Raw genomic sequence first — 27,344 nt, 5'->3', positions numbered from 1 at the left:
TGTGTGCTCTGCCAATTACATTTCACAAAAACAAATATTCCAAATAGTTTTCCAAGGACTTGATATGTTTTTGTTTTTCTACGGGATGCACAAAGCTCTTTTACCTCAATCCACAATTTCTTCTTTGCAGCTGTGAGTATTTGACATCGGATTAGTGTCCATCAGCATCACATTAACAAATCTGAGAATTCAGTCTGAATACTGAGTGTCTTGCTGCTTAGATTCAGTAAGTAGTATGGCTATGGGACACATCCTAAGTCTAGTTGTCTGATCGTGCATTCAGTGGATGAAAAATGCACAGTCACAGAAACACATTCCCAATGCCGGAGTCAACCTGCTGTATTCAACATTCATGGCAGCTTTCTCCTTGAAAACAAGTGGACACAAATGATGTGCATTCACAGCCAACCACCAACAAGCCTGAGGCAGAAAATGGCCTTTTTTCAAACTGGCTCCATATTGTTTTACCAAGGATTCTTTTTTTTGTATTCAAATGCTGGCCAAACTTTTGGCATCCCAAATGAGAGATCAAAATGCGGGCAAAACCAATTTGCCTTTTCCAAAGCATCCTTCTGCAAGAGAACAGAACAGTGTAGGAGGTAAGCTGCCCATGTATAATTTCTCTAGTTTGTGTTTGCAGATGAGAAAGAGTCATCAGGCCGACTTTGCAGTAAGAACAGTGACGGAGCTGAGGAAAGGTTAGGCACTCGCTGTTGGTTATTATAGTAAGCTAGCTGGGGCCAGGGGCAGCAGAAGATGGAGAAGGGAGGAGAGATACGGGGGTCCCAGGGGCCCCAAACATGCCTCCCTCAGCAGTTTTTCCCACTACACTGACACTCTCGCTTGGGGACGGGAGAAACCCAGCTTTTACAGTTTCCAGAGGAATTTAATAACGTCCTGAAGACTTTGCATAAGACAGTAAATTAGCATGCTGTTATCCCATCAAGAGTGAAAGAACATCAGTGAGGCAATCTATTCAGATATCCAAATTGAGCAGAGATCCAACACTGATTTATAGGCTTAGCGACTTTGTGAAATTAAGTGAGGAACTCACCAGAGGTTTATCTCTGTCATCCAGCTGATCTATCACCCAGACTTTAGAGAAAATTAAGCTTTCTAGTGTGGGAAAAGCACACTTTTAAACTCAACTACCTTGCTATGATTAAAGCTTTTCTTTCCTCTCTAATCAAACACCACCATTCCAACTGCAGGTCAGATAGAAAAGATGAGAAATGTTTATAAAGCGTTAATGAAAAAGCAATGAATTAACGATTCATTTTTTATCTCCCTAAAACTGCTCTGATTAAAACCTCGCTTGTCGCTTCCTATCGCCCTTTAATGAATATACAAGTTGAATGAAATTATGTTCTGTTGAGCTGTAATTTCCTTCTTGTGTCAGGGGAAGTATGGAGCTGCTCATCATATGGGGCATGCTTTAATACACTCGTCTCAATAGATATTAACCACTCGGCGATTGCGGAGGCAATGAAACATTCGGGCCATTTATTTCAGATGAAGACAGGAGATTTCTCCACTTCACTCCACAAATGTTTACCCATGAAATTGCAATGAGATGAAATGTGACAGATCAGCAGCGGCTGAAAGCAGTTTTCTGTCAAAAAGCTAACGTTGCGAAAAGACCTTTAGATTGATTATGACAACTTCGGTTCTCGGCCGCTTAGAATCACACTGCCATTGTGGGGTGTTAAAACTATTCATTACCTTTCATTTCAATCTTTTTATGATCCAGCTGAAGGTTTAGTATCCTAATTCTGTTATAAGGTCAATTCGGAATACTTAAATGTGGCTCATGTCTGTCAAACAATATAGATTTCTATTAGAGAAAACCATAACATTTGAATTATTATTATTAAGACATTACAGCTTTACAATTAATGTCTTGCCCCTTTAACATCCTCCACAAGCGACAGCAGACTTGTGCAGTATGTTTTCACATCCACCAAAGCTGAGAACTTCCCTGTGCTATTAAAAACTCCTGCTGATAATGAAAGGTAATGTAAGGTAAATGAGGCAATGCCTCATATTGTCTGTTCTCCAGCTATAACCGTGCCCCCTATAAGTCTCAGCCAAAGTAAACCCAAAGTCTCACGGTGATGGAAAAGTCCGAACAGAGCAAACAGAGTAGAGCGGCGCAAAGAGAGCTGAGGCTCATGGGAGATGACCTGTGCTCTGCCTCATAATGAGACTTTACCCCACTTTCCCACCGCCTGCCCTGCTTTCTACATTTTCTCAGAAATTTGCAAAATGATATTCCTGCTGCCTAGGTACCATCAGTTCTATAACACGTACGGTCTGGAAGCAAAACAATGATTTAACATCCGGCGGTTGAGGATTTTCTAAAAGGACTTTTTGTTCCTCCTGCCTCAATGCTGAATCTCTTTAGGGTTTAGTTCCCATCAATACAGGCAAAATCCCTCTCTCTGTTGTTGCCGTTGGAAGATTGACCTGAATTGTGAATCACGAGTTAATCCCTCCTACGTTTACTATATGAAGAGCAGGATTTCCCGTGCCAGCCTCACACAGAAGCTAACCGTGTGGATTAAGCATCAGGTTCATGTCGGCTTGCACACTCAAGTGTGAAACAGGTGAAACAAGACAACTGTATACATTATACACTACTGAAACTAAATAAAGCATGAGAAAACTAAACTGAAAAGTGCTAAATACACCAACATAATCAGTAACTATAAAGCGTGAGGAGACAAATAAAGTAACCAATAAAGTGAGCAGACAATAAAGTTGCAATAAAAAGTTAACTCCCCAAATAGCACTTGATTGAATGAGAATGGGCGTTGGCAGATAAATTGTCTTGTGACTGCAGATCACAGAGTTAGCACTTATTTCACTTGTGGCAGCAACATTAAAGTGTGTGTCTGATTATATAAAAAGAGAGTGCAGAAGGTAACACATGGCACTGTGAATGACTTCCATTAGCTGCTTTACACATTGAGATGCTTCGCTAAAAAACGGTCGCTATCTAAAATCAAGCAAGTCACAGTCTTTACTATTTTAATACTCTCTTCCCGTGTTGATGCCGGTAACAACACCAAAGTCAGTGAGAAAAGTTATGTTTGAAAAGAGTTTGGATGACCATGTGTCCATCCATAATGTGTCCCTCCTTGATGAGAACACCAACCAGTGAATTGGGGGTATTTGTTTGGTGTAAATGTAAACTGGTATAGTCTTGATTTGTTAAGGAAGAGATCCTCTAATCTTTTTCATAACCATGTAAGAGCATACAATACAAAATACTAATACCTAATCCAACAGGGGGGAAACTGAGAGCCACCAAACTCACAACACGTAAGTATTGTGGCAGACAATATGAGACGACAGATACGTCTCAAGGTAATACTAGAGGAAGCACGGCGGCGTATAGCCTCATCATGTCAGTGCGGAGGTTTAAGTACATCATAAAGTGAGAATGAGTGAAGCCAGAGGTGAGTTCAGTCTGTCCCACTCGGTTCACTTTATGAGTTCCTAACTCAGTGAGGGAGGAACATATCCCAGCGGCTCTTTGGCTCCGTTTGCATTGAGTTGGTGACACCAATTTTAACAGCCTCCTGTATTCAACCTTTTTTTCATCAGTGTTGCATCTGACAAAGAAAATATTAATAAATTGCTATCCCCTATGGAAGTGAAGACATTCTTCTATGCTACAAGCAATCTTTTCCGCAACACGTTCCCGAAGTCTTTGGTCTGATGGTGAGCTACTTAAAGGTAGGGTAGGTAAGAATGGAGAAACCAGCTCGAGTGCGCTAGAATCTGAAAGTACGCAGCCGAAACAAATCTGCCCCTTCCTTCAGACTTCCTTACAGAGCCCCTCCTCCAACACACACGAATACGCACATGACCAATGAGGGCACAAGATAAGTTTGTGCACGAGATGGAAGGCTGACAGGCAGGTAGGCCATCCAGTTATTTTAGCCGGGCCGGCTCAGATGATTGGTCGTGCTTTTTACAGTACCCTACCACGACTTCCACAGATGACGTTTTTGTATATATTTATTGTCAAAGCATTTAATTTATTCATTGCTATCAGGATGTTAAGAGCATTCCATGGCATTTTACTCAGGTGTGACTAAAGTCTGATTTAAGGGTTGTTTATATTTCACATCATTAATCCAAATCTGTAAAGTAACTAAAATAAATGTAGTGGAGTAAAAATACCACGTTAACCTTAAAGAAAGCCCTCAGGATTATAAAAGACCCCCATCACCCCAGCCACAAACTGTTCTGCCTGCTCCCGTCTGGCAGGCGGTACCGCAGCATCCGGACTAAAACCACCAGACTCAGGGACAGCTTCATCCTACAGGCCATAAGACTATTAAACACCTGAACTTAGAAACAACATCCATAACATTCATCTGGCTGCTACTTAGAAATTATTTATCTAATATATCATATTCCAATCACTTGTATATAGACTATTATTGCACTATTTACTATTTTACTTTTTGTATTTACTTGCACTACTTACTTGGGGGGGGGGTAGGACACGTTCGATTCCTGTTTTGGATAGTGTGTCGTCGATGGGTTTCATTCCATTTAAAAGTGCTTTTTGACGCTCCGATCACAGTATTACACACAATGCACTGTTTTTTTAGACCAAAAATTCGTAACTAATGTCATTTTTACATTCTGACAAAATAAAAATTATGAATACAAATAAAATAAAAGAAGCCTCCCGTGAGTTACAACAAGCTATAAAAGTAGATTTAAAAAACGTTTTATAGAATAAAAACGTTGTAGAAATGCGTGTGTACACCACGACAAAGGAGCCTCATTCACTTTACATTGGCATTGTTTGCGTGGTGCCGACACGTAAATGTAGCAGAGTTCGTGACTCCACCACGCACTGCGGTGTTAAGGAGTCGTGGTTGAGTCACGCATTCTGGTGAGACCACGTTGAGTTTTAGTAGCAAAACACGGAGATATGCTCACCTTTTGCTGTTATTCTGATCACAATTTGTGTTCAATGGCATGCAAACGAGAGAAACGCGGCTGAAGGTTAATCCAATGTGTCTGTCACTTTGAAAAAATTATTGATAATCCATAATTCAATTTTTATGTCAAAAACGGAGTTTTCATATTAGCTGCTAATGATAGCCACCAGAGTGTATGACAGCTTCCTGGTTTGGCTACGCGTCACTCTCAGTCCTTATTTGGTAACGTGTGTGTGTGGAACTTCCCCTCGATTCCATTGGCTCTAGCGGTTAAAAAGATATGTCAATCATCAACATCGACCGAGGGGGGCCAGAGATATGGAAAATCCACCCAAATGACCCAGTGGGTTTTTTCTTCTAAATCTCTCTAAAAAGGTCAAATTTCGCCTGTTTTACATCAATCTTGATACAGGGTACTTATGTTATAGTTTGGATTCCTAAAGCTTTTAGTCTACTATCCCATCATTCAAGGGTGGTTTTCACTGGGACCCGAGGAAAAAAAGTGTCTTCCAATTTCCTACCTATTTATGTTTAAAAAAACATCTTGCAATTTAGACTTTTTTTATTTTATTTTAAAATGTTACAGATGTCCACTGTAGAGGACGTCGGGACCATATCAGTTTGAAAAGACAGCCAAAATTAACAGATGGACTATGTAACATATTATGGTTATAGAGTGATATTAATACAATAATACATTCACCTTTATTTAAAACATGAATAAGTAATTGATCTGAACATTGCTGTTTATTTGGTCAATACTTTTGGTGAATCTTTCCAGATCTTCAAAGACTTTGTAGTCAATGTACTGGGAAAGTACCTCATTGGACTCCAGTCAGCACGGGCTGTAGGGTCATCTTGACTATAGTCAAGATGACCTATATACCTATATATAGTTTGATGGATGTGGTCTCCATTTGACCTGCTCATAGAAACAAAGCTTGCATTCCTGAGGCAACTCTCATTTTTCATGGCTCCACTTAAAATAAAAACAACAATAAGACATACGTGCTACTCTTGGCCCACAGAGGGCCATGTCTTTCCAGCTCGTCCCTATGTATCTATCTGTGCGCTCATGGAGCCTCCTGCATCTTTCCTCCCCCTTTTCTTGACCCTCTTCTATCCCAGGTGGGAAATCCTCACCTCTCTCATCATCTGAGAGCTCAAAATCTTAATCTCCCTGAACTATCTGGTACAGAAAATGTCTGCTTCAGTTCCGTCTCCTGCAACAATATTGAGTCATAAAGTCCATGAAGATAGTCCTGACGTCCACTAGAATGGACATTTATAAAAGGGCTGTTATTTGAAAACTTGAATTATTTAATTCCTTTCAGAACTAATTATATAGTTCCTCACATGTTAATAAACAAGAACATATATGATTTTCATGGTAAAAATTACAATTATTCAACAATATTTGACTTCTCCTCCTGCTTCTATAACATTTTGTTTTTGGTATGCCAGCCATTTTGGATGAAAAGAAAGAGGAACTTCCCAGCATGCAATTTTAACCAATGACATCTCACTGGAAAGACCAGGATGTCCTCTGTACAGCACATCAGGGATTGATAGAGTAGCTCAAAAGAGTAAAAGGAGATGCATGTTAACAAAATGTCCACTACAGTGGACATTTTCAATGGGCTGGGTCCTAGGAGGATATGTAATGCTTTTTGTTTTGGACGGACACAATCATTTAAAATGTTTACTATGTTTACTAAACTAATTTACTATGTTCAATCTGAATTTACTTTAAAATGAAAAAAAATCTATATTGATTCTGACTCCTCTACATCCATCTCATCCAATGAATTTTCCCCTTTTAGAAGTGTAGTTATGGTGGTTTGTTCTGGAAATGTCATTTTCGAGCCTGAGACCTGAAAAACAGGCTTGGGGCTTAACAAGCTAAAGGTCTCCACAAACTGGGATGTAATTGACAATATGTTACGGTTTGGGAAAGGTAGGACCCAAAAGCAGATTACCAAAAAAAAGGCCAAGGTCTACAAACAAAAGCGAGCTTTCATTCAAAGCCGATCAGCAAAATAGCATGACATGGATAGCACAGAGCTAACACGAGGAAAATACAATACCCAAAACACGGTCGTGACCAACATGGAGGGAGACAGGAAAAAAACAAACAATGAACCAACACCAAACACAGGAAGAGACTAAATACAGGGAGGGGTAATCACGAGACGAGAAACAGCCGGGCAGGGGAGGAGAAACACAAGGGCAACAGGTGAACACAATCAGACAATCAGACACACCAGGGAAACTAACGACAGGGAGGAAAACACAGGGAGAAGGACCAGACAAGAAACAAGGAGGAAAACATGACAGGGAGAACACAACAGCAAAATAACCCCACAACTAGACACAACAAAACTCAAACCCTGACATAACCCCCCCCTCAAGGGACAGATTCCAGACGTCCCTACACAAAGTCAAATATTTCAAACTAGGTGGGTGGAGGGGGTCCGGAGGACGGGTCTGGATCAACAGCCCAAAAACCAGACCCCAAAAACTTACCAGCGGATACAAAAAGACTAAGGCTTTTATTGTGAAAGGTAAGTGGGTCTGGTTTAGGAGTACTATAGTTTAACACCCTGTTTCGGATTACAAATGATGCATATCGGTGCAACTCTCTCTCAGTTGGTAGTGTGTTTTGATTGAATACGTATTAATAAACCCAATTTGAAAAATCTGATTGGTTGTTGACGTCCTTCGCTTAACCTTTCCTTCACTTTTTCGCTCTGTAACATTCATGCTCTTGAAAAAAAACCTTTGAAAAGTGATATTAAGGTGTGAATTAATTGCACGGAAAAAAGCGCCCCCGGGGTTTTCAAGCCTTAAGGCGCACAGACTAAAGAAGCATGTGGTTTATTTAAAGTCTTTATCATCTTAAAATGATCTATTAAAGCTCTTCTAAATCAAAATGCTAATCTGCATCTTTTTATCCTCTGATATGTATTTCTTTAAAAAAAACATGCTACTGGAATGCTGTAATTACTGGCATATCCTTGTTATTGTTTATCAGATGCAGAGAGAAACAGAGTAAGCGAGAGCTGCTGACTCGCTATCAGCCGCTATCTTTCTTTGCCGCTCTGTCAGCCATTAGCCTATAATTTCTGCTTTCACACTCTCAAGGCCTTATGCTCAAAGCAATGGCATTGCTGTGTTCGAGAAAGCTTTCGCTTTCAGCGTGTTGGCGGCTGTACATTGACTGATAAACAGAAACGCTGACAAATTGAGTGCTCATTCACACCCACTGCAGGTGTTCGAACAAAACAAAAAAAAAGGGAGCAAAAAGCACTCATTGGAGCGGAGGTGCAAATTAAACCGCAGTGCAGTTTGACGGGAAACATGATACTTTTTTAAAGGATAGAAAAAAGACTGTAAATGTGCTGTAATTATAGATATTTTGGACTGTCACACTAAAACTAAAGCCTGAACTGAATAATTAATATAATCGAATATGGCAGAATCAGAATTCCTTCATTCGTCCCGCTACGAGGAAATTACCACTATTACAACAGCAGAAGTACAGTGCAGAGAAAGTGAAGAGAACAGATCTAAATATAATGTAATAACCAAAGTTAGAGTTACTTCTTTGACAAATGTAAAGTTTCTGAGCACAGCAGAGAGACTGCATTATTGTCTGAGTGGCTTTCGCAGGCCTGGGGGGCATAACACCGGCTCAGCATATATGAAATTGAGAATGAGAACAAGTAAAACACCATATAAAGTCGCTCGGAGCATTGAAACTCTTATTTATTCATCGCCGGCTGCTGAATAGGCAGCGCAGTACATCAATAACAAATCGAACTGGAGGTCAGGCATGGAACTTCACACATGGCTGCCTCTTCTTAAAATATAGTCTATTTTAACCAACCGTAGGTGTGAATAACCCCTGCAAATTATTTTCATCATAGTGTTTCATTTTAAAGTGTTATTGACTGGGATAGACAAAGGGAAGGTCAAAGTCTATTTAAGATTACTCTCCTAACAAATGCTTTCTTTTTATTTGAATTCCTAGAGGGCCATATTCCCCACACTAAGCACCGCTTTCGAGAACGAAACCCAGATTTTCCCACACGTCTCTCTTGATGTGGCCCGAGGCCGTGCTACTTCTTATTTTCATCACTGAGCTGTTTTTAACTCGCTGTGGAATGAGAGTCCGACTCTAAATTAGTGTCCTAAATCCAAAGTCATTAACTCTCAAACCAAACCGATCTGTGCCACAGCGTATATGACCCGATGTGTGTGTGTGTGAGATTACAAGCATTATAATTCAGCCTTGTTTATTTAGTAATCTGTCTGTGTGAGGATTTGGGTTACTATCTTCAGGAGGCATGTAAATGTAGATGCCGCAGACAGTTTAGGCATGAGGCGGTGCCGAGACGAGGTGCTAGACATACGCTAGCAGACGGCAAGTTAAAGTGCTGAGTGTATTCCTGACAGCTGATACATATTCGAAGATGCTTTGGCCTTGTCTTCGGGAGATAGCCCAACGCTGGTCTGAGCCAATCGATTTGTGCTCGGGTTAAAAGGCCCCATGCTGTCTGCAGCTGCATCAATACTTACACTGAGACAAAAATAATGTGCAATATTTTCTGTGCTAATCCATAGAGATTATCATTCTAATATTTGCCTTCTAATCTGCACACTTAATCTTCATCATCACAACACAGTGTTTTTGTCTACTCTGCTCGGATTTACATTTTCATTTTTATATTAAGCCTCTCCTATAGAGACTGCACATTCATCATAACAGCAGCAAATCATATGTGGAGCTTTATCGATAAACATATTGTTATTCTCTCATGGAATGTATTCCTATAGTCTCAGATTATGTATTTATACTTAGAGCAACATTGATTGAGAAATGTGTATGAGTTTACATAGAAATATCGCTTGTATGCACAATAACTCCCAGCATGCACTGAGGCAACGAACTGGAGGACAAATGACTCATTGCATGTGTTCCTGCACATTCAGATCTTGTTTTACAGTGTTCTACAATGTAGACACTGCTTTCACAATACCAATGTTGTTACACAGATAGCTATTAAAGGGGCATTCCACCAATTTCACACATTTAGTTAGGCTCACAAGTCACAAGAGCATTACTCGGCATGTGAAAACAGCTGGGTAATGTCTTCGGTGGCTTTGAAAGGCTTTTCAAAGTCTGAAAGAATAACTCTGATGACATCAACAGGGTTATATTGGCATGTGTTAGAGACCCAACATTTCAAACAGAAAGCCTGAGTAAAGGATGAAAGTGTTGAGTTTGGAAGACGTGTAGGATTCAGTGTTTGTGCAGCTTGACCCATACTGGAGACTAAGAGTAATTATATTTGAACCTCTGCTGCCGGTTTATAACTTATTATTTGTTTTACATTTTATTCCACCAAAAGGAAAGTATGTTACACTGACTTAAATTAAAAAATATTTGCAAGATCTCCCATCCTTTTATGATTTCTCCTGTCTAGTCCCTTCCATAGAAGCTCAAACATCCAAGTAACAATAGTCATAACATCAAAATTATGATTGTGTGACTTTAATCTGTAATTTGGTATTTAACAAGGCTGAACATTTATATTGATGGCAGCAGACAAATAGGAATGTATGAGTAAACACAAAAAACATACTCAATATTATTAAATACTTCCCCACGCAGTTTCAACATGTCATGTCGAGAAGACAATTTCGATATGATTATTGCTGTCTCAATGGGCCAAAAGATGAGTTGCTGTAAAAGTTACATTTGGTGAAAGCTTGATCTAAAAACGTCAGTTTTGCAGGAAAATGGTGAAGATCCGGACCGTACATTAGTCTAAATGTCTGATAATAATAGACTGGATATAAACACCTTAGCCGCGTTCACACCGCAGTAATTTTCCCACTTTAGTTCCGATATAGTTCCGAAATGTTGCATTCACACCAAAAAGAGCCGGAATTCAAATTAGTTTATCAGAACCTTTTTTACCCCCTTTTCCGTCCCTGCTAGAGAGCAGGGACTTTCGTGGGAGAAAAAGGTTCCTATGTCTGATTGGCTGGGCGGATTGCAAACCACGGCCCGTAAAACTCCCAAAAAGTTTTGTGAAGCCGCCATTTTAATATCCTCGCATTAGCATTATTAGCATTAGCCCAGCGCACAAACGCAGAGAGCGGTGGAGATGAGGAGGTGTCGGAGTTCTAGCGATTTACTCGGAAGGCTTCAGTAGAAGCTGCTGGGAGTCCCAGCAGCTTCTACTGAAGCCAGTCCCCAACTCTGGGGACTTCCGGCCGGGGACTTCAGGTGGCAGTATACGCCGTGAAGTTGTTTGCGGCCTGCCAGTAAACCCAAAGCAGAAGAAGAAGAAGAAGTGACGTCAGCGGCTTAATTTGCCTAATCCTTCCCCAGGAATTTATTCCGGTGTGAACGCGATCTGTACTTAGTTCATGAGAACTAAAGAGTTCTCATGAACCTTTGTGGGAAAAGTACTGCGGTGTGAATGCACCTCTTGATGTCTAGTTTGTCTGTCGACTTATCCGATTTAGCCAGTCTCGGGGAGGGAAAATAACTCTGGATTTAGCTAATACTAGTAAGCCGATTTGAAAACCTAATCATTTATATAAAGGCTATTCAAGTGTTGAGACTTTAGGCTGATTTACCTAAAAAAAACAACATATGAGCTGATTTACAGACATTTCTTTCTCATTAAGTCAATGAGAAAAAGTAATTTTAGTCCCAATTCCATGAAGTGACAGTTGTAGTTCCACCATTTGGCCACTAGGCCACAATTCACTCAAACGGTCGGCGCACTTTCTGGAAGCTTGCTGCCGGTGGGTGTATAGGCGAAATAAACCTCTCTGATTGGCTGTTCCGTTTAGGAAAAGTGCGCACGAGAAGAGAAATGCAAGCTAGGAAAACACAGAGACAACTAAAGTCACACGTTATAAATCCTCGTTACATCTCTCTCTAATTTACTCGGATACCCTCACAACTACTAAACTAAATGTTTACTGAGAGTGCATGGTGTTAAAATATTCGTCAAATGCTACTTTATTTTGAATTGTGTACACCTGCGTTTTCCGGTTGAATTCTTGGAGAGTTATTTCCTCTCACGCAGGCGCAGAAGTACGTGTTTGAAAGGCAATGTTTTGTAGTTGTTGCGGTGTGTTCAGGTTCAAATGCGACTTTGTACACAAGACACAGGAAACGTGAGGCGACACAACAGTCAAAACTAGTTCCTTAATGTTGCTTTGGTGTGTCAGGGCCTTAACAATGCTCTCTTTTAAAGCCAGGCCACCCTGTTCCCCCCGTTCAAAAGGACCTCTCGGGTCAGACCCCAGGTTGGGAAGCACTTTGCCAAAAAACAGACCTTCACTTTCACACAATGCAACGCTCCTAATCAAGCTGTGTAATGGCTGCTGGGGGCCCCTCGTCTATGTCGGGGCCCTTGTTCAGACACTAGTGGGCGGAGACCTGTTTGCGTGCCTTTTTTGAAATCCTCCCAGGTCCCTGCTGCGATGCGTACTGCAGGAGGAGGCGCACACACGCTGCAGCGTCACACACACATACATACACACACGGCATTTCCAGTGGAGATTGGCACAGACACGCAGCGCCACGGTATGTGTCGGTACGGACTGCTGAAACTTCAGCGCACAGAGGCGGATAGACTCATCTAGCTCGTCCCAGATAGTGGATTAAATTCACGTTTCTTTTCTTTTTCCTCTTCCTCCTCCTCCTCTTCCTCCTCCTCCTCCTCCTCCTCCTCCTCCTCCTCCTCCTCCTCCTCCTCCTCCTCCTCCTCTGGTTTCGTGTTACAAAGCCCTGGGAGGGAGTTGCGTGGAGAGCCAGTTCCTCTGTGTAGAAACTGAATGACAGGATCATATGGCTTAATTTGCCTTATAGTCCAACCTTAAAAAAATACCAAGAGGAAATAAGGAAAAGAGAGGAAAACCAGCGGGCGAATTCATCTGAAATTGATGAGCAATGTGGAATAATTTGTAACTCAAATTCAGAAACAAATCCGAGATAACGGTGAAAGAAAAGGGATACTGGATCTGTCGTCGGAGCGGAAAGCGCAGGACGCGGAGCCCGTAAACATCCCTGCTATAATAAGGTAAATGTAAGCCCTTTATTTGTCGTAATGGTGGTTGCAGCGGCTGGATTAAAAGTAGACGAAGCAAGCAGAGGTGCAAGACATGATCGCGAGTCTCCGGATCTCCAACTGTTGCCCCCTTTTCTTGGTAATAGGACGCCGCCCGACACAATGCGTGCTGTGGACGGGGGCTTATAGGTGTTGCAGGGTTTTGGGACTCAATGCGATGCAACTTTATCTCCATTTCTAGCAGTGTAAACACAGCGCACTGCGGGCAGGAGCTGCTGGAAGAGAATCAACTCCGCTGGTTCTCAGTGTTTCCTCAGCACACTGCTCCACATCACAGCCCTGTAGGGAAACTGTAATATCACACTCCTGATGTGCTGAAACATGCCATGATTATATCTGTGCACTCCAGGGGCAAAAGCAGTTCGTATATTTAACTTTTGTCATGTAATATATCTTTCAGTTTTGCCTTATAATAAACTTTTAAGAAGCTTGATAGTGTTCTTCCTGCTCTATTGCATCAATATAATATTCCATTAATACTCCCAACTAATACTATCACACTCCTGATGTGCTGAAACATGCCATGATTACATCTATGCACTCCAGGGGAAAAAGCAGTTCGTATATTTAACTTTTTTCCTGTAATATATCTTTCAGTTTTGCCTTATAATAAACTTTTAGGAAGCTTGATAGTGTTTTCCTTCTTCTATTGCATAAATACAATATAACATTAATACTCCTAACTTGCTTTGTGACTTCTATTGACCACCTAAAGACGAGTTAGGGAGATTTTCCTCAATTAGAATGAATCGTGTTAGACTTTTAGCTCTTTCTGAGCTCTAAATAGCTCATTTCATCACATAGAAGTTATACATGACAGACTTGCTGCTTCTATTTCCCGCTTGCTCAGCTGACACTCTAAAATTAAGCCCTAACTGTGACAATAATCCACTGAATTGAGATATTTTGGAGTACTTTCCCCCCTCTGATTCCCTCTCTGCTTTAATGAAGTAAGTATTAGCTTCAGTTTAGTGATTATTGTAATTACTGAGGAGGAAGGCAGGCTGGACAGTGAGCAAGGATTTTCTCTTTTTTTTTAAAAGGTGGTGTTTGGTTCGAGGGGGAGTGGGGGGTCTGCCTGCTTTTCCTTGTCTTTTTTTTACGAGGTGGATGGTGCCACTGCCAGTTAACTCTCAGACAGCACAGGGGGAGTACGGCCCTGCGGAATAAAGACAGTTGTGGGAGAAGTGGAGTCATGTTATTGCCACGTGGGATGGAGGATGACTTTATTTACTGTGCTTCAGGATCCACTTTCTGCCTGTGTCACTCTCTCGTAAAGTTTCTTTTGCACGCGCCGGGTGGATTATGCGTGTCACAGTGTTGTTTGAAAAGATGAATACAAGTAATTCACTGGTAGAATTCAGTGTTAGCATGGAGCAGGGAGTTGACATTTGCAGTACAGAGAGATGTAGCCGGAGATAATCCCACCTAAAATGTACTTTGCTCACCTTTTTTTAATTTGTAAAATCCAGTTCTTGAGACTAAGACATAATCCTTGATATACATAGGAGAAGATGATACAAGACTGGTGGTCTACTGTAGCTCGGTTGTTGAAGCATTCTTACTGACATGTGCATTATTCCCAGTCTGAAAAAAAAGCCCTGAAAATCCAGTTTTATCCAGGGCAGTTGCAACAAAGCCACACACACTAACACACACACAGACACACTAAAACACACACACACATGCTGCAGCCCTCTGGCCCCAGATGTTAATGCCTCCATTGAGAGAGCCACAGGACTCCTGCCGACTCGATCTCTTCATTGTCGGACAAACAATGGACTCCACATCCTGACAGCCAGCCTTCTTCCCATCTTCCCTCACACACTCTTCATGCTCCTCACACACACACACACACACACACACACACACACACACACACACACACACACACACACACACACACACGCACACATACAATTAACCGGTACGCAGTCATGCAGACAAAGGAGCACTCGCATCTATCATGCCCACACACAAGCTTACACACGCTTATACAGTCATTTCCTTACCTTAAAACAGTTGTAACTTATGCTTGGTAAATATTGAGTCGATGTATTTGAGTGAAAGATAGAGAAATGTAGAATTTCTTAAGTAGAGTTGCTCAAAGCATGTGTGTGTTTGTATGGGTCTTTTCTTGGTGTTGTGTTTGACACTGCGGTTCACTGCAGTAGCCTACAGGGCGATTACTTTCATCAAATGTACGGTTATTTTCTCCATTGAGTCATTCGTCTTTTGTCCCTAATATGTCTGAATACGTCAGTCACAGTTTCCAACAGTCCGAGATAAACTCCTCAAATGTTTCAGTTTGTCTGACTCACAGTCTTCAACCAAAATATATTCATTGTAATATCATTTAAAGAAAGAAAAGCTGCAAGTGTACAATTTAGGAGCCAGAAATAACATTATTTTGTGTGTTTTTTTAAAGTGCATCACTTGATGAACTTACAATATTTCCTGACTATCAATCTGCGTCATACTGTGTGTCAGCTCATCTTTGTGCATGTGTGCACACATGTGACGTAAACTGTGTTTTGACACCAAAGGGCCAACATTGCATCATAGCTGTTACATTGTCACTGCGCCAGATGTCTGCTGTGTGTGTGTGTGTGTGTGTGTGTGTGTGTGTGTGTGTGTGTGTGTGTGTGTGTGTGTGTGTGTGTGTGTGTGTGTGTGTGTGTGTGTGTGTGTGTGTGTGTGTGTGTGTGTGTGTGTGTGTGTGTTTAATTGTCATCTCTGTGTCACATGCATCACATCAATGCAACGGATACTGTAACCCACGTGGCGAGCAGCTGAATGCACGGTAAAATGCCCGTGATAACACGATGATTTCTGTTAATTATGCAACACAAAGGCTTTGCATACAGGAACACACGCACAGAACATTCAGTCTGTGTCTCATGCTGGCTGTGGTGCTGCGGGACTGTATGGATTTGAATGAGCTAACTATAGTGTATTTCTGACGGTCGGAGAAGCTTTTTTTTTCACATCCTCCGCTGAGCAACGTGTTGACTTGCCAGCTTCCCACAGTACGTTTATTTTCTTCAAAATATCCCTTTCATTCCTGCAACGATCTAATTCCTTCTCTATCTGCCTTTCTTTTCTTTAACAACTATTTTTCAGAAGCAGATTTGCTTTTGTATTTGCTTTGTTTCCTGCTGAGTTGAAGGGAGTTCACATCTCTGGCTATGCCCTCTCTGTTCTGAGGCTGCAAGAACAGAAACGTGTGTGTGTGTGTGTGTGTGTGTGTGTGTGTGTGTGTGTGTGTGTGTGTGTGTGTGTGTGTGTGTGTGTGTGTGTGTGTGTGTGTGTGTGTGTGTGTGTGTGTGTGTGTGTGTGTGTGTGTGTGTGTGTGTGTGTGTGTGTGTGTGTGTGTGTGTGTGTGTGTGTGTGTGTGTGTGTGTGTGTGTGTGTGTGTGTGTGTGTGTGTGTGTGTGTGTGTGTGTGTGTGTGTGTGTGTGTGTGTGTGTGTCAAGTGTGTTTGTTTCAAACAGAGATATGGTTCATGGCAGGCCAGATGCAAGATCTGGAGAGCAGAAGCAGATGGTGTGTGTGTGTGTGTGTGTGTGTGTGTGTGTGTGTGTGTGTGTGTGTGTGTGTGTGTGTGTGTGTGTGTGTGTGTGTGTGTGTGTGTGTGTGTGTGTGTGTGTGTGTTGTGTGTGTGTGTGTGTGTGTGTGTGTGTGTGTGTGTGTGTGTGTGTGTGTGTGTGTGTGTGTGTGTGTGTGTGTGTGTGTGTGTGTGTGTGTGTGTGTGTGTGTGTGTGTGTGTGTTCTGTAGGGGAACAGCTGGATGGGTGGGGGGGGGTGGTCTGCTGGGCTGGACAGGCTGATGTTTAGAGATGAAGGAAGGGAAGAGGCTTGTTTACATGAACACGATGGTAAATGGGCTTTGGCAGGGAGCGGGGTCAAAGTCTTATGGGGTCTTATGTTTTGATTCTTCCTGTGTGCATGTGCCTGCGTTAATATTCCTAAAAGTTCTTTATTAAGAACCCTATAAGCTACATAAACCAGGTAACGTATGAATATGTGTGTGTTGAGAGAGGGTGTGATATGTGCACAGCTGGGGACTTAAAGAAACGACACTTGAACGTGAAGTCTGGCTCTCTAAATGACACACAACCACATTAGGCTTTCTTTTTACACATTAGCATGTCAACGGCACATTCATCAAATTGTGTATTGTGCTACCACCATAATAAATTATACATTGATTCGTTTTTGTCCAAATTAAGACCCAAAACCTCCATCCTTCTTCCTCTAACTAGCGTGATGCTTCTTGTCCTCCCTCCATAACCTCCAGTGATGTGCCCTCATTTCTCTTCCTGCAGAGGATAAATGTGTCGAGAAGGCCCCCTTTTTTCAGGTTGCTTCATTGACCTTTTCCCCCTCCACCATCTGCTATTCAACAAAGTTCTACCTCTACTAAGAGAACAGTCCATTCTGTTGTGCCCGGAAGCTAAATCTCTCTTTTCGATGAAATGTGCGGTGGCAAAGTGGACAGACGTGAGCAAATAAAGACACATTTTCACCAATTTGACAGCCCATAGAAGACAGGCAAAGGCTGTTAATCAAGAAACACAAGGAAATGTGTGTGTGACAATGCATTTGCCGTTTCTATGGAAACAAAATGGATAAAAATGCATTAAGAGATCACTGCAGCATTATCAGTTTCTCTGCTTTTACTATGTCTTTGAGTAAAATGAACATTTTGTTTTATTCTTTAAACACTGACATCATTTCTCTGTGTTGGAATTCAACGGACACTGGAATTACTCCAGAGCTGTACATCTGTAACCTTTTGCTTATTCCTTGTTATCAGTTTTAGCGTCCCTCCACACACTTTGTGATGTGTATTGTTCGAAAGCACGACAGACACACTTGTATTAATCCCAGAGGGGAAATTCAGGGCTGTTGATTGTTGTGTCCGATGATTGAACAATTATGCATGAAGGAAATTCTACAATATGCGAATCAAAGGACATTTGTCAAAAGGATTTGAAATGGCAATGCTAATTTAGCTTCACAATGAGAAATGTTTTCCCAGTGATTTAACACAGTGAGTGCTGCACTGTTGGACAATGGGTCCGGGAACACTTAACAAATCTAGATATTTTAGTGTGCAAATAGGGCTGCTCGATTATGGCAAAAATCATAATCTCGATTATTTGGGTCAACAATTGATATCACGATTATTAAAAACGATTATCCATTTATTTTGAAAACTTCCATTTATTAAAATGTGTGTTTTTAACAGTTGATTACCCTGAACTTTATAGAATTCAACTGAAAAACCAATAATAAAATAATAATATAAAATAAATAATCGTTTTATTTCGATTATGTTGTTTTCATAAGTGTTGCAAGCCAAAATCGTAATTAATTAATTACGATTTAATTGAGCAGCCCTAGTGCAAAGTAGACTTTATGTTGTCACGTTGTAATTATGACACTTCAGATGTTGTATTCACCGGGTGTTTATTTATTCTGCTTTCTTTTTATGTGCAGCGCTTTTCCTAAATGCGATATATATGGATTGTCAAAGTGGTGACGATGTTTGCTGATTTTTCTTTACTTGCAGAGCCTTGAGCTCTTCCCACTCCTCTTGGCTCATTTGTTTACAGGAGTGTTTCTAATCTCTCAGAGTTGATGCCGCTATAATTTATTGATGTTAAAGTGCTGCAGAAGGGCCATACGAGAACAATTCCGAACGAGGCAAAGCAAACACAGTCATGACGCTGCACAACCTCCAGCAGCCCGTCAATGTCTTTGAGGTCTGTTGCAAAGTTTCCATCAGGCAGTGAAGATGAAGATGAAGATGCTTTCAGAGGCTTTTGGCAGCGGCTGTGATTGCAGTTGTTCCGAGACGAGGTGCTTTTTCTCCTCTGCAACTTAGCCTCTTTCCTTTGAGCTTCTCCCTCTCATCCGCCGTGTCTCTCACCATACGCACATATTTTTTTCCCCTCTTCCTCTCTCCTGTTTCGGCTGAATTCAAGTAGCATAATGAGGTCATTTCTGTATTGCCAAAGTGTAAGCGCTACCACTTATATAGCTCAACTTTCATTGAAGAGACAAGTGCATATTCAGCCCATTGTGAATGGAAACTATGCTCGGAAAGAGTAGTATAATCCTTTCAGTGGCGTTGAAAGTAGCTCCATCACCCTTAGGGATCTTTCTCTCGGATCAATTCAGCTAAATTAAATAAAACCATGTCGTCAAAAATGAAATTATCACCAACAAAAAGCAATACTCTCAGAATACAGAGCGCACAGCGGTAAGAGATATTTGTCACCCGGCTATGAATGATGAAACCCCACCCTTTGAGCCAATCAATAAATAAATAAGGCCTGAGGGAGGAAAAGTGTTTCCAGGAAATGTAGGCTGGTGGAAAATCCAATATGGTGCATGCTGACGTTCCTGGAGGCGAGTCTGTAGAACTGGATGCTCTTGCAAAGTTGTGTTTATCAAAGCTTTTCTTATTCTGACCTTTAATTTCCTCCCCCCCCGTCGGGCCGATCGATGTCATTTAAAGAAAGTCTGAGTGCATGGTGGGAGGCATCAGACACATCTAATCACTGTTATCTGAAACAAATGAACAGATTGGAGAGCTCCACGCCACCAAATAAAGCTCTCTTCTAGGGCTGCTCGATTATGGCAAAAATCATAATCTCGATTATTTGGGTCAATAATTGATATCAATTCAAAACGATTATCCATTTACTTTGAAAACATCAATTTATTGGAGAATTTTTTTTGACCAGTATGTTTTTAACAGTTGATTACCCTGAACCTTAAGTATAATTCAACTGAAAAACCAAAAAATAATAATAATAATAATAATCTTAAAAAAATCGTTTTATTTCGATGACGTTGTTTTCGTAATCGTTGCAGGCCATAATCGTAATTGCGATTACAATACGATTAATTGAGCAGCCCTACTGCTGCGTCTCTTCTGCACGACACACCGTCTATCTGCCTATATGACTCTGGAGGTCCTCAGAAGAAGCTCCATATGCATTATTTATGAGTGTAGTATGGAGGTGGATGAGAGCCCTGACCTGCTTGTTTGTTACCAGCTGACCACTATTGGCCATCTGCTGCCCGCCAGCGTCTCCCCCCCCCCTTTCCTCCGCTCTCTCAACTGACTCTCTCTATATTGCTCTGCACTCTGTGTATGCATCTGTCAATAACTTGTTTTCCATCCAAGTTTCTTATGTAAAATAGGCCATCGAGTTTTGAGAGGTTGAATGGATTTCTTACTCTTCATTGAGCAGTAAAAAATCATTAAAAGTGATGACAACTCTGTATATCAATACATATGAATACAGTACATTTGGCAGTGAGGGATGGGGAATGTGCTGATTCATAAAGATCTGAATTCAATATCATAGTTATGGGAATATAGAAATCGTTATGGAGCTGCAGTAGGAGGAAACATTATGCTAAACTAGCTCGAGCTAAAACATTTTGCACTTCAATTCAATTCAATTCAAAACCTTTATTTATACAGATAAAACCCATTGAGATCATAGACCTCTTTTACAATGGTGACCTGCTTCAATTAGTTCCAAACATTAATACAAACATGACAGAAAACAAAGGACATTATATGATACTACAGTTTGTATACTAGTAGCATTTACAGACACCAATATTTAAACATGAGAGTGGTACCAATCTTGTCTATTTCTCACCACAAAAGCACATTTGAAGTCATTCTTTAATGAGTTGTCACTACAGGAATATCATATCTTCTTGCTAAATCTTTTCTTTAGAGCATCAACATTTCGCAATGCATCATTTCTTTTTTCCTCAGTCAAAATACAGACTCAGGGAGAGAAATCTTCATCATATTTGATACTTGTCCAGTCATTTTCTCTTCAGACAGCTGCTGGACTTATCTCTCCTGTTTCTGCCCATCCCTGGCAGTGGTTGAAATTGTAAAGCTGGATTGGAGAGAGATATTAATATGCTCGGCCAAAACCCTTGTCAGCGATCCAACTGTGTTTCGGGGGCACCGTGTAAGGTATTCCGTATGTTTCCGAGGCCCCCGACGTGCCTGTTCGTCTGCTGCTTGTTGTTTTGTTTGTCCCGAATCAGCAGATGTTTTCTGGCTCGGCCGTCTGCGCTGCGTTTTTGTGTTCAGAGGACCGCTGGAATTGTTGGTGACACGTCAAAGCTGTCTGGACCCAGTGTGAATGCAGAGGTTCCCATTGTTTACTGTCAGTGGCAGCATTGCTATGTGTAAGTGTGTGTGTTTATGTGTACTTTGCATAGAGAAATATGCATATTTAGCTGTTTGTGTCCTGGGTAGTATGCATATGAGCCACCAGCAAAATATAACAACAAAAATAGTGGTGCATTGACTGGATATCTGAGATTGTGTGTGTAAATGAGTGTGTGTGGGTGTATAATGATGCAGAGGGCAGTAGGGTGGGTGTGTGTGTAGGGGAAAGCAGGCCCCTACCCTCCTGTTGCCCGTGCTAAGCAGAGCATGCTAGTTTGTTTTTATGACAGCCTTTTTTTGGCATTGTTCTGGTCCGATGGAGCTCGCCCTCCCTACCGTGGGACTGGTCGTTAGTGGGCAGGAAGTGCCGGGAGCGCACAGCTTGAGCACACACACACACACACATACTGTACGCAGCCTCACAGCACACACAATGCCTCCCAAGCTATCGCCCCGCACTCACACATAAAGTTTTGAGAGGACAATAAAAAGTTGCCCTGCAGCTCTCAGGCTGGTAAGCTGCAGCTTATCCAGGAAGGAGTTGCAGCCGGGCTAATGGCCTCTCTGCAGGGCAGGCACTACAGAGGGGCCTGCGCAGGCTTATCGGCAGCAGGAGGGCCCCTACATGGCTGCTCTCTTAAAGCTCAGTGTGGGAGTAGCTTTTCTTCGTAGCTGTTGAGAAACTACTTTTGCGTATAGCTGAGTGTCATCTAGGCCTATAGGAAAATCAAAGATAGTCATTAGCACTTCCCTCAATGAACACACAGGTGTTTACTCAGTGTAGCACCTCTAATTGGAAATTAAAAGTTAACTTAGCGTTGCAGTTACTAATGAAACTCTTCTGATGAGTCCTGGGAAGTCTATGCTACCCTTAACTGTTGCAAAATCAATGTTAGAGCAGTGTAGCTTTTACTACCAAGCAACTTATTTCTAGTACCATGGGGACCTTTTGGAAAAGTGTGAGGAGGGTGGCGGACCATGTGTGAAATACGGTTTCATTGGAGATGTCTTAGTAAAGAGCCAGCTTGATTTATAGAAAACAATTTAAAGTGCGATAAGGAGGAGTGAGACACCTTGCCCCCTGACGAATCAGATGTTGCCGCATGGATCCTCGTATAAAGACTCACTGCTTCTTTTCTTTATCTCTAGTAGATAAAGAAAAGATGCATTGTTTACAGCAGATGCTAACTTTGCTGCAACGTGGTAACCTGTCACTGTTGGTGTTGCCAAAGACCTTTTTCTGCCTTGAATTAAACGTAAACACAGTCTGAACCTGCTGTTTGTTTATGTTGACTTGCCTGCTGTGCATATTCCCCACGATAAAAGCGATAATACAAAAAAATACCACATGCAGGAAATGCTAAAACATAATTGGGATATCAGACTTTGATCATGATATGGACATACAAGGTGGAAACTATGCTTTAATGGCAATGTTATAATGGCTTCATGGTAATAAGCAGAGCACTGCCCACACTTCCTAGCTTCACAGTTGGAGCTGCCTTGTACAACCAGAGCTTTCTACTGCTGACCACTGAGCAGATCAACAGGAGCAGGTGGGTGTGTACCCTTTAATAGCCAATTATCTGTTGGTGGTTTGCTAAACTGCAACTAATTGCTGATCGTTAAACCCGTGCAATGAATTTGAATATAGTTGCTTTTTTTACTCTATCTATAAAGTACTATCTTGTCATAACTGGCACTCTGTCAGCCTTGTGGTTCAATTGATGGAAGTTAACGCAACTTGGTAAGCAGGTGTACAATATCATGGGAGAAGTTTGTAAGGCTTTGTTAAGGTTGATTTTGGTAATATTGTATCCTATTTGATTAAGAAAATGTTTTATGGTTTTGCCTTTATTGTGCCCCAACTTCCCTGCCTACACTTTCAATGGTTTATGGAGTTTACTGATGGACCGAAAAGCTTAACTTGGTGCTAAAATAACGCTAACCGCTAACTACTGCTAACCAAAGCATGCTGTAAACTAGTAAGTTGTTAGATCTGTTAGCTTTGCTGCCACGATTCGGAGGTTGCTAGCTGTTAGGGAGTTTTAGTATGTACACTGCTAGCTTGGAGGAAGACGGACGGAGGCAACAAACCAGGCTAGTAATATTAGCTGGTCCACTATGTCTTGTGATGTTGCTCTTGCTTGATATTAAACCGTGTTAGCAAAGTTTTCAACTAGCTAGTTTTTGATTATTTTGATGTAATGTCACCATAACAACAGGATACGTTGTGGTACAGCTTTCCATATTCACCACATTGGAGTGTACGAAACTGTAAGGGTGGTAAATCCCAAAATACCATATCCAACATTATGTTGCATTAAGTTCCTCAAGGGCACCTCAACAATTTCGGTAGTCTGAAGACAGTAACAGTCAAAGTAGCTGGAGAACCAATGCATACTGTGTAGTCACTATATACGCAGTATATACATTTTTGAGGTGTCGGGGTGGTAATATCATCAGGTGAAATCCAACTCTGAACTATAAATACATGTGGTATCGGCAGTGGAATCGCCTTAACCCTTTCTGCTGAGGATACAGCTTTATTGATTCACTTTCTCCAGTTCTGAACTTACCCACTTGTATCAAAAACATCATCACTATTTTAGCACAATGGTGGATTATTAGTGGTAGCTCTGAAGCACCTACTGGCCTCACCTTGAGTCTCCTTTGAGTCCAGCTGTATCAGCAGCTGCAGCTATAATAGTCCTGTTGTTGAGGTGTTGGTCTGGATAGTGTGCTGGGGAGGGGGAGTCTGTTTTTGCCCCATCACCCACCCGTTTCCTGCTCCAGACTCACCTCTGACCCCTGGCTAGCCGCACAACCCCCCCCCCCCCCCCCCCCCCCCCCCGCCCCCTCCTGCTGCTCTTTTCCAGTCCACTGCTCTCTGCATGTCGTCTGAAGAGAGGAGGGAAAAGAGACGCTCAATGGGATGAGGCCACAGTAATATGACAGAAAGTAGATAAAAGACGAGAAAGACAGAGATTGGGGAGAACACAAGTGCTGGGGAGATGAGAAAAAAATAAGAGAAACGTATATGGGTTGCCAGATTTAGTCAACTCCTAGAGAGAGACAGAGATTGAAAAGTGAGAAAGAAGCCGGGCAGCCCAGACAACAGCGCTGAGAAACCCAGATAAGAGCAGCAGTCAACAATTACCTGGCTTTCACCTTTTTCTCTCTCTCTCTCTTTCAATCTTTGTCATCTTTTGCTTTTTGGCTTTTTCTCTTTTCTACCTCCAGGCCCCACTGCAGTGCTCTCGGTGTATGTTGGTAATAGACCTCTCCACATGCAGTCTGTTACACACACACACACACACACACACACACACACACACCCCCCCCCCTTTAGTCTTATTAATTATATATATCTAGTGTGTGTGTGTGTCTGTATTTGTGTGTATGTGGGCCTTTCTTTGTGTGTGTGTGTGTGTGTGTGTGTGTGTGTGTGTGTGTGTGTGTGTGTGTGTGTGTGTGTGTGTGTGTGTGTGTGTGTGTGTGTGTGTGTGTGTGTGTGTGTGTGTGTGTGTGTGTGTGTGTGTGTGTGTGTGTGTGTATTGAACAGATAGAGCTCTTGCCAGACTTTATTAGCAGTGTTTATTGGAAACTCTGCTGGGTTTGTCTAAGTTGGAAGATTAAGATATACACACACACACACACACACACACACACACAAACTGAGGTACACAACTTGAGATGTATCCTTCTTTATACTTCTACTGCACTATATATATTAACAGCAAGAGGGAGATTACTTTCAATACTTGAGTTAATTGTATAACAGTATACTTGTGTTTTATTACTTATGTGATATGTCATGAGTATTTTAACATATACCATTATTTTCCTATTACAACCATATCTCCAAAATAGCTAGCTAAGCAAAGAGAGCTAATCCAATGTGATTTTAAATGGTTCATGTGGTGAAAGAAAATCTGTAAAAGATTTGGGTCAAAATCCTCGATCCAGTCGTTGTTGTGGAACATGTAATCAAGTTCAGCTGAAGCAAATACAAAGTTGCAAAAGTTTCATTTACCAGAACAAATATTAGAAAATACCCCATTTTTCAATAAGTAGTGATTGTTGTTTGCTACTTAACCTTGAGGAAAGGATCTGAACATATCTTTCACTACTCATGCTTTCACACACACTCTCTCATAAACACACACTGCTAACATAAATGGGCTAAGAACATTTTCTCACACCCTCACCTGTACTTACACATTCACTCATTGCGTGCCAAAAGTGCTTATGCACCCCCCCCCCCCCCCCCCACACACACACACACACACACACACACACACACACACACACACACACACCCCCGTGGCATATGGAACAGTTTATCTCAGTGTTATTTTTTTTCTCTGTACCTATTAGGCAGAGTCTTTTTTTAGGAACACCAGGGAGGAGAGAAAGGCAAACTCTTTATTATGATTTTTTTCGCCTGAGGTTAGACCAGCAGCTGAGAACACACACACACACACACACACACACACACACACACACACACACACACACTGAGCCCCCCTCTGCTTCAAGGCGTCAGAAAATCAATAATCTGAAAACTAATGGAAAGAGACGGAGAGGGAGTGAGGGCGGCTGATGAGACCCAACTAAAACACACACCGAACACACACACACATACACACACACAATATATACTCTTTCCATCATGCTCATTTTCTCTGCTGATTGTGCATTTTCTTCTCTTATGTCTTATAGATGGATGGATAGATGGATAAAACAGGAGAAGCAGTAGAGTAAAGTAGGGTAGCACAGGAGTCGTGTCAAATTGGAGCGAGTTTTTCGCCTTTCTTTTTAAAATTCATTGACCGTCCACTCTCCATCCCTCCGTCCCTCCATCCATCCTGTCCTCTCATATCTCTGCTGCTGAACAGCTCTGATTTGTGTACCAGGATTACATTCCCCAAATGTGTCTTTCACTCCCTGTGGGAAAGGGCCTCGCTTTTTAATTAATTGATTTTGAAATTAAGTTAGCTGCTCTGTGTGAGTACGAGCAGGTGTGTGTGTGTGTGTGTGTGTGTGTGTGTGTGTGTGTGTGTGTGTGTGTGTGTGTGTGTGTGTGTGTGTGTGTGTGTGTGTGTGTGTGTGTGTGTGTGTGTGTGTGTGTGTGTGTGTGTGTGTGTGTGTGTGTGTGTGTGTGTGTGTGTGTGTGTGTCTTTCTCTGTATCCCCGACACTCAGCCTGGCAGCAGATGGGTGGGGTTTTATGTTTTGCTGACTGTGCCTGTACTCTCTGCCTTTGTGTTCATCTCTAGTCAGAGACTCTAAAGGGACAGATTAATACTAAATCAGAAGTAAAAACAAGAATTCTAGTTTTATTAGGGTTTATTATGTATTTTTTTTGTATTGCTACTGAGCTTTATACTGTCTGTTTGATATTAGACAGGGCCAGGCTAGCTGTTTTCAGTATTTTTGCTAGCTATAATAGGTTGTTGTAGTCTTTTCATCTTATTCTAAGCAATAAAACAAATTAATATATTATATATATCAATATATGTAAGAAAGAGAGGATGCGTATGTTGTCTAAAAATAAGGATATCATGTTAAAGATGTAATTAAATGTAGTTGTCAATACCAATACCATAACAATGTCACTGTTGATACCCCAGGTTCAACAGGAAGTCAACCAGTTAGTGTTTTAGGATAACAGATACACACTTTGAAACAACGCTGAGCTGCTGTGATAAATGGTAATTAGAACCAGCATGAAAAATGGCTTCCCTCAGGTTAATTACATGTTTCTTTATCCCTTTACCAAACACATGGGTGACACTGACATGTGAGCTATCGAGCTAACTGCAATAGTCATTGTCAACACTTGATGGATTTACGGTAAAGGGAAGTTGTTATTTACAGGCAGGAAGTCGAACTCTATCAGGTGTATATCGTCAACGTTAGCTTACCCACGTTAGCTTACCCGCGAAAACAGTTAGCAGCTGTATGAATATCTTTATCCCGAGTCATTCTG

General features: G+C 41.5%; 1 protein-coding gene across 1 annotated transcript in view; it reads left to right on the top strand.

The window, feature by feature from the left end:
* Nucleotides 1–12,526: 12,526 nt before the first annotated feature.
* sema4c (sema domain, immunoglobulin domain (Ig), transmembrane domain (TM) and short cytoplasmic domain, (semaphorin) 4C) overlaps nt 12,527–27,344 on the top strand; it is a gene marked incomplete at its 3' end in the record, with an annotated part of 94,624 nt that continues 79,806 nt past the window's right edge. The window contains 1 exon segment of the mRNA XM_034200236.1: nt 12,527–13,078.

This window comes from Gymnodraco acuticeps, unplaced genomic scaffold (assembly GCF_902827175.1).
Source record: "Gymnodraco acuticeps unplaced genomic scaffold, fGymAcu1.1, whole genome shotgun sequence".
In the NCBI taxonomy this organism is placed as follows: Eukaryota; Metazoa; Chordata; class Actinopteri; order Perciformes; family Bathydraconidae; genus Gymnodraco; species Gymnodraco acuticeps.
This window is presented reverse-complemented; position numbering and strand designations above follow the sequence as displayed.